This window comes from Mytilus californianus, unplaced genomic scaffold (genome assembly GCF_021869535.1).
Source record: "Mytilus californianus isolate M0D057914Y unplaced genomic scaffold, xbMytCali1.0.p SCAF_6, whole genome shotgun sequence".
NCBI lineage: Eukaryota > Metazoa > Mollusca > Bivalvia > Mytilida > Mytilidae > Mytilus > Mytilus californianus.
The window spans coordinates 70,899,146-70,911,635 of NW_026262712.1; the positions used below are offsets into that span (position 1 = coordinate 70,899,146).

Below are 12,490 nucleotides of genomic sequence, written 5' to 3' on the forward strand. Positions count from 1 at the left end.
AGTTCAAGGTACTGCTTAATTATTTTTTCGAAAAAGTAATAATTTATTTTTTTCGGAATCGTTACTATTTTTTCGGAAAAGTAAGGTATTTATTTCCGGAAACGTAGACTTTTTTTTGTGGAAACGTCATCTTTTTTTCCCGGAAAAGTAATGCCAATATGCGGAAACGTAAAACGCCGAATTTTTCCATATGACCTATGTATCATATCGGCTTATTGATCACTTTTATTTAGAAAATCTCTAAATTAGACCATCCGAGCATTAGTTGATAACTTAAAGTAAATTTTAAAAGTTTGTTTTTTAATTTTGAAACAATAAGTAGTAATAACATATTTTACGATGGAGACTTAACGGAGTAACCTTAACAAAATTGTCAAGAGGGATTTTTAAAAAGCGTAGTACATGAAATAATACAGTTACCTGTTTTCTTTTAATTTAAAATACCTTAAAACGAACAGAGTTGTTAATAATTTTTATTTAAAGTTCTGTTCCACTGTAGAACAAACGCATTTTATTCCATCCTAATGAATAGCTGGTGATAACTTATGAAAGAATCCTTTGGATATAAAATATGAATAAGGCAGAAGTTGCCTTCATTTTAAGCAATCTTGGTGTAATGTTTTCACTTGCAACGATTGGATTGCTGATAGCATCACAAATAAAGCAAAACTGGATATTATATGAATTTGTGATTAATGGGTCAACCCAAGCATTTATTGCAAGCGTTGGGATTATAACCATAACTTATACATTTACAACGACAGCGGATATCGGAATCTGGAATTATTATTTTTCAACCGTATCAGTCTTTTCCCATCAAGTTCCAGGTGTAGCAGAAGATGGAACTATAACTGGAACTAAAGATTCATCAACAAGTGGCTACTTTTCAGAAGGTAACAAATTACATAGAGTATGTATTATGAATTCTGTCTAGTTTTGGCATGCTCTTAATAAAAAAAGGAAAAAGAAAATAACGAAAGAGTTATTCTTAAAACAATAATTATACTCAGAAATCAAGGAAAGAAGAGGATAAAACTGCTACTAGAACTTTTAATCGAGATATATATAAAAAAAATTTTTTTTTAAGTTAACGAAATGAAACTTTCGGAAAGATATGTTACGTGGCCTATGGATCTAATTCATTATCCCACAATAATATTTCTTCAAATAACTTCAAATATTCGAAGAAATCTCTATATATATGAAAAATTGTTATCCGTGATAACACATTTTATTAATTCGTTGTGACGAATGAGTTGCATCCTTCATGTGCAATGTAAATAGGTTATAATGTGAAAAAAGTGTATCTTTCTTATTTTCTTGAACAGTGTTGTGCTTCATTTTTTATCGTTTTTGGTGGATGTGGTGTTAGTGTTTGGGAACACGAGGCTCAAAATCTTAAGACACATGCATTACTGTTTAAGAATATACAAGGAAGGGAACATTTTCTTACTTAATCCTTTTTAACTGAAAACACTGTGCAGTTCGAGTCAACGAAACTTCTTATAGGTAACGTTTCTTTTATGACAGTGTATTCTGGAGTGCTTTGAATGATTGAATTCATACAGTTCATATCTATATTAACCTACCCGACAAGTTGGGAAAGTTAAAAATATAACTTGAAATTTCATACTTATTGTTTGTGCTATAATCCGTACAGTATATTTAATCAGATCTGTTAGACCTATCATATAACCAAAATAAGACAATTATTGGCATTTTTCTTTTATTCTATAGAGTGCAAAAATATCCTGTTTTATCCGTTTGAAGTATTTAAAAGTCAATCTTACATTTTTTTTATCACAGCTCCGATAGTTGTGATCGTACATGCGGTCTGCAAGAATGATATCACTAGCACTGTGCATGGTTAAGAAACGGGGTTGAATCTTTCACGTAGAATAAAAGTTTTAGATCAGTTTTCCTTTGCAAGCGTATATTTTTTCTGTTCATAGTGATAATTTTGCAATTTTTGTACTGTTGTCTTGGTAAGGAAAAAGAACTTGTTTTGTTAATGTTTACTGCATTTAATATAGTGTTAGTTCAATGTTGACGTACATGTCCGTGGTATTTATTATGACGTCTTGTATTCAAACAAGCCCAAACTGAGAGATAACATGTATATCAACTAAAACAATTATTTGTTACGTTGATAAAGGAAAACGAATCATTGAACATTACCTGTGACATGTATCATTGGTTTACACTGTATGGATATGCGGATGATTATTTTATATTCTAAAATGACGTGCTTAGTCCGCTTTGTAAACAACAACTTGATAAAATTCTCGCGAGCAGACTCATAGATGTACATATTAATGGCTATTACAGTTTACCTCCCACGAAAACCGCATCTGTTGTAACCTATTTGCAAACACTATCTCGATTTCACTGTGTAAAAATTAAAACTGGAAGAACTACAGATCTGTTATTCTTATTCTAATGCATAACAAAATGAATTATAATGCATTAGAGTTTTGAAAATGTATAAAATTGAAATAAAATAAAACTCCGCAAAATTCCATGAATAATCTTGGTATAAACATGAAATACTGGAAAGTTTGTCAACATAATAGTACAAAACCAAAAGAGGTAGGGCCAGTTTACTATAAATGTATTACATCCTAAAGACCTTTTTTAAAGGTCTTTAAATCTGTACAAAAATCATCGCAGCTATACTTTGAGGGTGACACTGCCTGATGACGTATCATAGAAAAAAGCACTAACCCTTGAAAAATCCATTTGAAATAATATCAAAAAGGTAACATTGACAATGAAGACAGACAGTAAGAAGTAATAATAATTCTTGCATACCAAAATTTAAAGTAACACATATCCTTTTTTTTTATTTAAGAGGCAGTTAAAGCATGCAGAGCATTGGCAATTATAGCCACCATATCCACTTTTACTAATGTTGTTATCACAATTGGAACTCTAATAATGACAACCGAAAACGATTTGAAACTTAGACGATCAACAAAACCGGACATCGCAATATTATCCACGGCAGGATTTACAGGTAACAATAAGATATTAATATGTTGTATCCTTATACTAGTAATTAAATCCTTTTCGACTTGTAAGGCCTTCTGTTCGAAACAGGCGTAATGCTTATACTATACGATACGAAAGCTATATTTAGATTCGGTATAGTTACGATCTACAAAACATAAGCTCTATAGAACTTTTAACCGAATACATGCAAACATTTACAACAATATAAAAAGCATAATCATGCAAAAAATGATTTATTACATTATCTTTGATGTATGACTTTATATAGTGGAAGCTTTCTAAAGTTGATATAGATTAAGGGACATAACTCTCAAAGATCACTGGTGCGTTTATGACAACCATTTTTATACCTATATTCTAAGCCTCTATGTAAAACATATCATTTGAATAATGTTATGAGATGACAGAAAATAAATCGATAATTCGTATTTTTTGTATCATATGATATTTTAAAGCCAATATCACAGGTTAATCAAAAAGCGTTTAATATGTCCTTTAATGTGTGTTTTATTTACTAAATCTTTAAGACATGTTGTTTGTTTTTAACTTGTTCTTCTGGGTATAAACGCAACCATTGACATAGTTAACTTTGATTGAATAAAAGTATTGATCAAATTGATAGTTGATTTTATCTATATACCGATGCATTGAATTATTTAAAAATCAGTTTAATTTAGAATCAGTTAATTAACTATATATCACTGTTAGTCCAGCAGTCTGCTGATACTTTAGCTTTGGGAGGTAACACTTTTGTCTTGATCAAAACAGAGTGTTTTGAGACCTATGTCTACATGTATCGATATGGTCCTGCTAAAAATGAACATTCAAACTGATGAAAATAAGGAGATGTTGTATAATTGCTTATGAGACAATTATCCATAGACAAAAGGACAAAGTTAACAATTACAGGTTACTCAGTGTACAGCCTATAACAATGAGGAAAACCCATACAGTATAGTAAGCTACTAAAAGGCCCGGTATGACAACATATGTAAATGTCTTATACTACAATATTAAACGAAAAACAAAAATGACAGACATCAACCAACGACAACCACTCAGTCTGGTATACAGGTTCATAGTTTATAACAGGCACATAACACATGTAACGGGGTTAAAGATGTTTGCCCTAACCGGGGTCTGTAGTATGACAACACAATATTGGAACAAACTGAAAAATATGTATATAATGAACACTAAATTTTTCAATACCTGGACAAAATTATTTTAATCTACATTGACTTTTAAATATACGATTTTTACACATTCTTTATTTTTATTTTTTTCAGTTTTTACAGCTACATTAGCATTAATTGTTGTCCGAACCCAGTTTAAGGATGGTATGAGCATAGATACGTCCTTTTACATCGCTATAGCTGCGAATATCACGTGTGCGTTAGCGTTTTTCATGTTTGCTACAACATTCTTCCTTACACATAAATACGGTAAAAGATCTTCAATCTCCCAAGTTCTTCCTATTAAAGATGCCAAAGAACCAGTACTATAAGAAAATAGTGGACAGAAATTATAAGTCTTAAATATATACAGAAAGGACCGCTTTTGTTACTTGATTCTGTGATGTGTTACCATTGTTAAATTAAATTAAAGTTTTAACAGCTTCAATCAGACACAACCATATTTGTCAATACTATATGTGTAATGACGTAACTTTAACATCATTCACTTTATATATATAACCTTGTCCATTGGATAATTGAGAATTATACAAATAGCATATAATTCTTTTGAAATTTAGACCTACACTTATATCTCCAAATTTGTGGGAGCGAATTTTTGTCCTTCCTTAAAGCAGAAAAAGCTGATCTAACATTGTTGAGCTAAATATCAGACGAATAATGTGATTTGTATAATTCTGAATTATCCGATGCACAAGGTAATGTGTAGAGCTGTCATATCAACGGGGGCGAACACATTCAAAATCGCACGATGTTTAAACGGAGCTTGCTCACATGCATAAAGGTAAACATCTCTTGCTATGCACGCGACACTTGTTTCAAGGTGACAGTCACAATCGGAAATAAGTGTTAATGTCGGGGACAAAAATGTTAATGGTTCCATAGAACCCTGCGTCGCGCCTGTTATTGCTGTTGTAAGAATAAAACTGTAATGTTGACTGCCAAAAATTAATCAGTAGAATACGATTTTTTTTTTTAATTGAACTTTTTCTTCATATTCTATTTTTTGGTTTTGAAGTAGCTTATGTTAGAGTTTAGAACATTCCTTCAAGGTTTGACAAAGTTATTGATGCGCAGACAGTATGCAAATGATAACAGCAACAACGAAGGTCCATTTTTCAGTAAAAGTGAAAATTCAGAAAAAAAATCATTTTAACATTTTGCACTGCATACAGTCTTTTAAAAAATCTTCTGTCCAATTTTCGTAAAATCAATGTATCTTAATGTTAACTGCAAAATAAAACTAAGTCGTTTTATCAGTAAGATACGAATAAAAGAATAAACAAAAAATGATTATTATTAACAGAGTCATGGAAGTTTTAAAAAAACTTTAACCACAGAATGAACCTTAATGTTGACACCGACGACGGAATGTATGATTGTTCTCGCTTCCGACACAAAATGTCACAGGCACAACAAAATGGAAAAGGATACATAGAGCAAATTAAAACTAAAACTAAACTAAAAAAAAAGCAAAATAACAGCATCTTCAAAAGAAAAGAAGAACTAGAGGCTCTAAAGCCTGTGTTGCTCACCTAGGTCTATGTGTATAATCAACAATGAACTCTCTCAAACATTGTAGACAAGAATAAAATTCATGACAAAAAAATCTCATTTAAGGGCAATATCTCCTATGAAGATTGACAGTCTACTAAATTTATCGGAAAAATTTGACTTGTTTGTGGATCTTGACTTGCTGATCATTTTTGTTATTTAAAGTTTCTATTTATCTATTATAATTTTTTATCATATCAGGCAAAACGCAAAAAAAAAAGATAAAAGTCGTCGTTAAAGGGCAATACCTCTAATAAGGAGTCGTCGTAAAATTTCCTCCCTATTGTCTTAAATGATGACCTTGTCTTGCTGATCATTTTTGCTAGTTAATTAAGTTTCTATCTATCTATTATAATTTTCAAGATATAAGGCAAAAACGCAAAAAAATATGGTAAAAATCGTCATCAAAGGGCAATAACTCTCATTAGGATTCGACTGATGATTTCGACCATGCATACTTATTCATAGATCTTTTCTTGCTGATCATTTTTGCAATAAATTCTTTCGAGATAAATAAAGGCAAAAATGAAAAAAAAAATAATGATAAAATGTGTCATTTTAAGTCAATAACTCCTATAAGAAGTCGCCTGACAGTTTTGACGTCAATAACAATTGGTAGAGGTCAACATTCTGAACATATTCTTTATTTATAACGGTTTTCAAATAATAGACAAAAATTGCATTTTACCATTATGTCCCATTTTTAGCAATGTCGGCCATCTTGGTTGGCAGGCAGGGTCATCAGACACAGTTTTTAATCTAGATACCCCAATGATGATTGTGGATAAATTTTGTTCAGCAGTTTCAGAGGAGAAGATTTTTGTAAAAGTTAACGGACGATGGACGACGACGACGACGACGGATGACGGACGACAGACGCCAAGTGATGAGAAAAGCTCACTTGGCCCTTTTTACTTTAAAAATAAATAGCATTCAATACACGAGATTCCAATTTTGATTTTATAAATGAACTGAAAACGGTGGCGTACACGGGTCCTCAGGAAAGGTTAGCATTTTCTGCTCCATTAAACTCGTTGAGTCACTCCTGGCACAAAACTGGCATTGTGCTGGATAAACATAAATGGACATATGAAACTATGACAGAGTTAAAATGTCACAACTGAGTTAAGAATCCTGGCCACCATTTATATTCTTATATGATTTGCATATATACAAATACTTCAATGTGATTGGTCCGTAAGGATTATTCCTTTGTTTACACTCGATAGACCATGTTGCAGAAACTGCTTTCGTGACCCATTTCAACACTATTTCAATTTTACTTTGATTTATTCAAGCGCAATAAAAATCATTCGAATCCTGGGGTACCAAGAAATTTGAAATTGAAAGAACAAATAAGACATGTTTGAGTTGAGAAATATAAGTATTAAATACATTTTTAGAGGTTATTGATGTTTAAACTCGGCCTGTGACTGACTCACAAGAGTTAATCGATCAGTTTTATTCACATCAATAGTCTTTAAAAAAACTGTTAAATCCTATAAAAAATTAAACTTTCTGACGAGATACATTTTTTTAGTATGCGCGTCATATATATATGATACAGCTTTTGTAAAATGTATTGTTTTTATTACTTGGACAATCTTATTTGTCCCTAAAACTAAATTTATATTATAAAAGACAGCATAAGTAAATCAACAATGGGTATGCGATAAGTAAAATTGACATGCTTTGGTTTTTTTTTAATTTTTTTAAGCTTCTGGAAAACTGTTGAATGTTGAATATATCTATTTTTGTAAATGACATTTTGCATGTACTTTGTAATTATCATATGTTAAAGTGTGTCAAACTACAATGTAATTACTTTTATTGCTCAACATTCATTACTGTCAGAATTTCATTCCGTAATAATTTGTTTGTCAAATTTTAATCTTTAACAAGAATCTTCATATGACAAGTATATGAAAATTGTGGTGTAAACCCTGTATAACACTAGGTTATCCGTTCCACGTATTTAGACGTATGTGCATAAAATAACTTTTGTAAAAAATTACTTATATTCAAAATTATATTATAATCAAAGCAGCCTTTATTCGTTTATATAAACAACTATAAGCACTGCGTGCATGTAATAGCAAAGTCTTGAATAAAATACAGTGTGTATTTCATGGAAAGGAACATTCTAAAAGAGTGGCGAAAGATACCAAGAAGACATTCAAACTCATAAGTCGAAACTAAACTGTCAACGCCATGGCAAAAAAAAGAAGTAAAAAAACAAACAACAGTATACAAAACACATCATAGAAAACTAAAGGCTGAGCAACACACACCCAACCAATAACCGGGGGTGAACTTAGGTGCTCTGGGATTGTGGTTACGATGATTGGAACATATCCGTCGTCATCAGTGAAACAGATATTCCTTAACGATCAACCAACTCGTGATGGCGTCCGTAATATTTTCGAAGGGATGATTTCAACTTCACCACTTGAAACCCTTGTCTAATTAGCTTCCTTGTGAGCAGAAACCCTCTATCAAAAAATCATGAAAGGAAACACAAGCCCTGTAATATCGTATCAAATCATCTGTTTTGTCGTAAAGTTTTGTTTTCAACCGACCCTCATTGTCTAGATGTAAGTCATGATATGAGGCAGACTTAACTGTATTTGTTGTATCCTTTGTTTCAAGTTTCAAGTTCGATGGGATAATGCATTCAACATAGTCACCGAACTTTGAATTATTTAGTGATAGGACATCATCTATATAGCGGAAAGTGAAGTTAAAGGAAAATGCTAGCTTCTTATCATTTTTCCTAAGAAGCTCCTGTATGAAATCAGCCTCATACGAAGAAAGGAACAAGTCGGCAAGAAGAGGAGCACAGTTGGTTTCCATGGGTATGCCGATCATTTGTTAAATTGCTATGTTGTCAATTAAGAAATCCAGTATAATTATACCAGTAAAACATAGTCTGAAATAAACAGTATTTTGTTGTCCACAGGAACAGGAAGAATATAAAAGTATGTCCTTACCTGGTACTTGTATCCAATCGTTTTTTAGATAACATTGTCTGCGTTTTACAAGAGCTGTTGTATATCGCTACCGTGTATTCTAATGTACATACTTAGTCGCCTGAAACTGCAGTATAATCAGTATATTGTGTTGTCTTTCTAATTAACGTCAATTATTTTCATGATTGTGCTCACTTGTTTCCGTAAGCAAATATTTACATGCGCGATCAGTTCTTATCCTACAAATAACTGAATATTTCTGCCCTGCTGTCAGACGTCGTATGCACTCATTACAATAATCGCGGACGAGGAAGTTGGCGGGCAACTTCGAGCGAAATGACACAGCTGAATATGATAAGCAAATAAAGAACACTAAACACTGAGGGAAAACAACATGACATTATAATATTCAAGAACTATCATTTGGAACAGTAGTTGAACTTTGTAAAGTTGAATATAGAAAATATTTCACTGAAGGAGATGAACAATGTCCTATATTTATCTTACTAATCTTGGCTAATTTCAATGATTCGACGTTTGAAGATTTTATTAAATATGTGATAAATAGATTATAGCATGCCCTTTGCCACATCGGTCCTGGTATGATTCTCATACCCATATGCATATGAGCCCTTTACTTCCGCCTCGGGTTGATATGGGAGTCACTGTGTTTTCATAAAATAACATATTTGACTTAAATGACAATTTTACACATAGCTTTTGGACAAACTTATTTGACTTAAATGACAATTTTACACATAGCTTTTGGACAAACTAGATATGAGCAACAAACAATTATATTTTACAAACATAAACATCGGTATAAATACATTTTGTAGCAAAATACCTTCTTGGGTTAAATTGATGTTTACATATAAATTTTAATGACAAAATCTCAAAATTAAGCTATTTTGGCAGTTTATGAAATTGAACACTGCATTCAAGAAGTTTAAAGCCCTATTGCAAATATGCAAGTCAAATTTCAAAAATATAAATACTTATATCTGACAGATTATCTGAAGAATGTTATTTGATAGATTTATAATACTTTTAGATTATCGAATTGGAGGGACCAAAAAATGACCTTATAATACCTCCCCTTTGTTTGAAATATTTTGGCCTTACATTGTATATTAGTATGGTAATTAATTGTCCACTTTGATAACAAAATAAACATAGCTATATATTTTAGATCCAGGTGCAATACTATTATCTATCTCCTTATATAACTATAATACGAGATTTCTGCGTTCTATATTTTTTTTAGTTATACTGGTCTCCACACTTTTCGGAAGATTAGAGAATTTTTTTTATTGTGTTGTATCTCCACTATATGTAAGTAATACTTTGTCTAAATTGTTCAATTGATTTCAACTAAATACATGAGTAGTTCGCAGGAAATCATACATTGCAGAATTTGGGAATAATAGAGAATTCTAAAACCCATGGTCTATCTCCAATAGAAACACAGGACGTATGTATATTAAAACTAATTGTGTTATAGTGTTCAATCTCCAAAAAGATCTTTTATTTTTTTATTTTAGGTGATTTTTAATTCAAAATAAAAATTCACACCGAGTTGCCTTTAGTTTATATAAATTGGATTCCTACATTACTTTCTATTTCTTAGAACACAAGTTAGGATCTGGCTCCTACAACTTTATATTCGACTGGTTAATGTACAGCGGCAGATAGTTCGTGTTTGTGGAGGACAATATTGTACTATTAATATTTGAGATATCGCGTGATTTGCTTGGATTAGAAAAAGCAAATACCAATTTCTAAAACTTTGGGCTAGCATGGGGATCGAACCCATAACATCAAGTATGCGATGCGGGCACGCAGAATACATACTGTTTGAACAGCATTATTTATTCAACACTATTGAAAATGTCTCTTTCTCTCTCTTTCCAATTGAAGTGCATTGAAGATAAATTATATATACAATTATTACTACAAATTCTAATTCTAATCTAATTGATGTTTTGATCGTTTCGCCGATAGTACTTATTATCACTCAAAGTAATTATAGGTATAATTATGTATACATAAAATACAAATTTATAATTGTTACAGGTTTATAATGAATAGACCTTTGTGACCTGCACGATTTAAAATACATTTTCTAAGTGATCAATTCACAATAAATGAATGACACTGATACAGATTGTAGAATGTCACTTTGTTCCCTGATAAGAAAATTGTCAAAATTAGTATGTATAAATGAATAGATGTTTTTCTTTTAGAAATAAGTTTAATCTCCACTATTATCACTTCATTCATAATTACTTATTCTCCTCAAATTATGACTTTTCAAGGATTGTTTCTTTTATAAGTGCACTTTAAATCATTGTATGGTCAAAACAGGTAGTTGAAGTTCAACATACGGTTGTTTTGGGGGTTAACATACTTTTAATGTGTCAAGTAAGCTAAAAGAAGTCAATATTGAAAATAAGTTCGACGCTATTTATTACATTAGAGGTCGAAACGTTGCATATATTATGTTATTTAGACACGGAATGATTTAGAGCTGCGAATATTGTTTAGACACATGTCTTTTGTTATGTTGACTTCTAGATGTGTCGTTCGGTTGCTGTCTCATTCATGTTTACCCCAGGTCTTTTATTACTCTTGTTGTGTCAGTCTGTACCCATGCCGCATGATCATGATAAAGGCCAGACAATAATTGCAAGACTAGCAAAAGAGTTAAGGAAATTTGCAAATCATATGTGAAGTTTGTGTGTCGGTTCCCAGTTTACACATGTGAAAAAAAGATATGTTTACATAGGTAACGAAAATATTTCAGGAACATGGTCTATCGAAGAGTAACCCAAGGAAACAAATTCTAACGGACTAATCACATCCAAGTATTTGTAACTATGCAAATCATATAAGAATTATATTGGGATATGGCATTTCAGATATCCGTTGTCAAAAATTTGCGAAACAGATATTCCGTAACGGTCAACCAACACCTGTTGACGTCCGCAAAATTTTCGAAGGGAAGACTTCAACTTCATCAATTGGAACCCTTAGTTTAATAGCTTTCTTGTAAGCAGCAATCATCTATCAAGGAAATCATGATCGTAAACGCAAGTTCTTGAATATTGTATCAACTAGAAGATAGATACTCCATATGCAGGCGCTACTGGAACGTTGCTACATAGACATGGAAAGATCACAATTTGGACGCTGACACCATCTCTTTTATCCTAAATTTTGTTCTCAACCGACCCTCATTGTAAATTTCTAGATATAAGTCAAGATATGAACTGATTTTTATAGTTTGTTCTTATGTTGTACTGTTTCACCACTGTCTCGTGTTAGGGGGAGGGTTTGGCGGCGGCCAAAATGTTCAACACCGCCGCATTCTTTATGTGCATTTCCCAAGTCAGGAGCCTGTTGTTCAGTGGTTGTCGTTGGTCAATGTCTCTCATATTTGTTTTTCGTACATTTTTTTGTTATAAATTATTCCGTCAGGTTTTTTTCTCAATTGAATTGTTACACATTTTCCATGTCATGGCCTTTATATCCGACTATACGATATTGGTTTTTCTCATTGTTGAAGGCCGTTCGGGTTCCTATAATTATCTACACCCACTTCTTTGGACTCTGGTGGGAATAGTTGTCTCATTAGAAATTATACCAGATCTCCTAATTTTATATTAATTGTATCTGTTGTATCCTGTATTTCTAGTTCGGTTGGATAGATGCGTTTAACAATGTCATCAAAGTTTTTAGCGAGAAGACATCATCTAT

General features: G+C 31.9%; 1 long non-coding RNA gene across 1 annotated transcript; it reads left to right on the plus strand.

The window, feature by feature from the left end:
• The first annotated feature begins 493 nt into the window (after positions 1-493).
• On the plus strand, positions 494-4,635 carry LOC127705907 (uncharacterized). Its single transcript, XR_007984085.1, has 3 exons — positions 494-893; positions 2,852-3,016; positions 4,302-4,635. It is a non-coding gene; the product is annotated as an uncharacterized LOC127705907 (long non-coding RNA).
• The last annotated feature ends 7,855 nt before the right edge of the window (positions 4,636-12,490 follow it).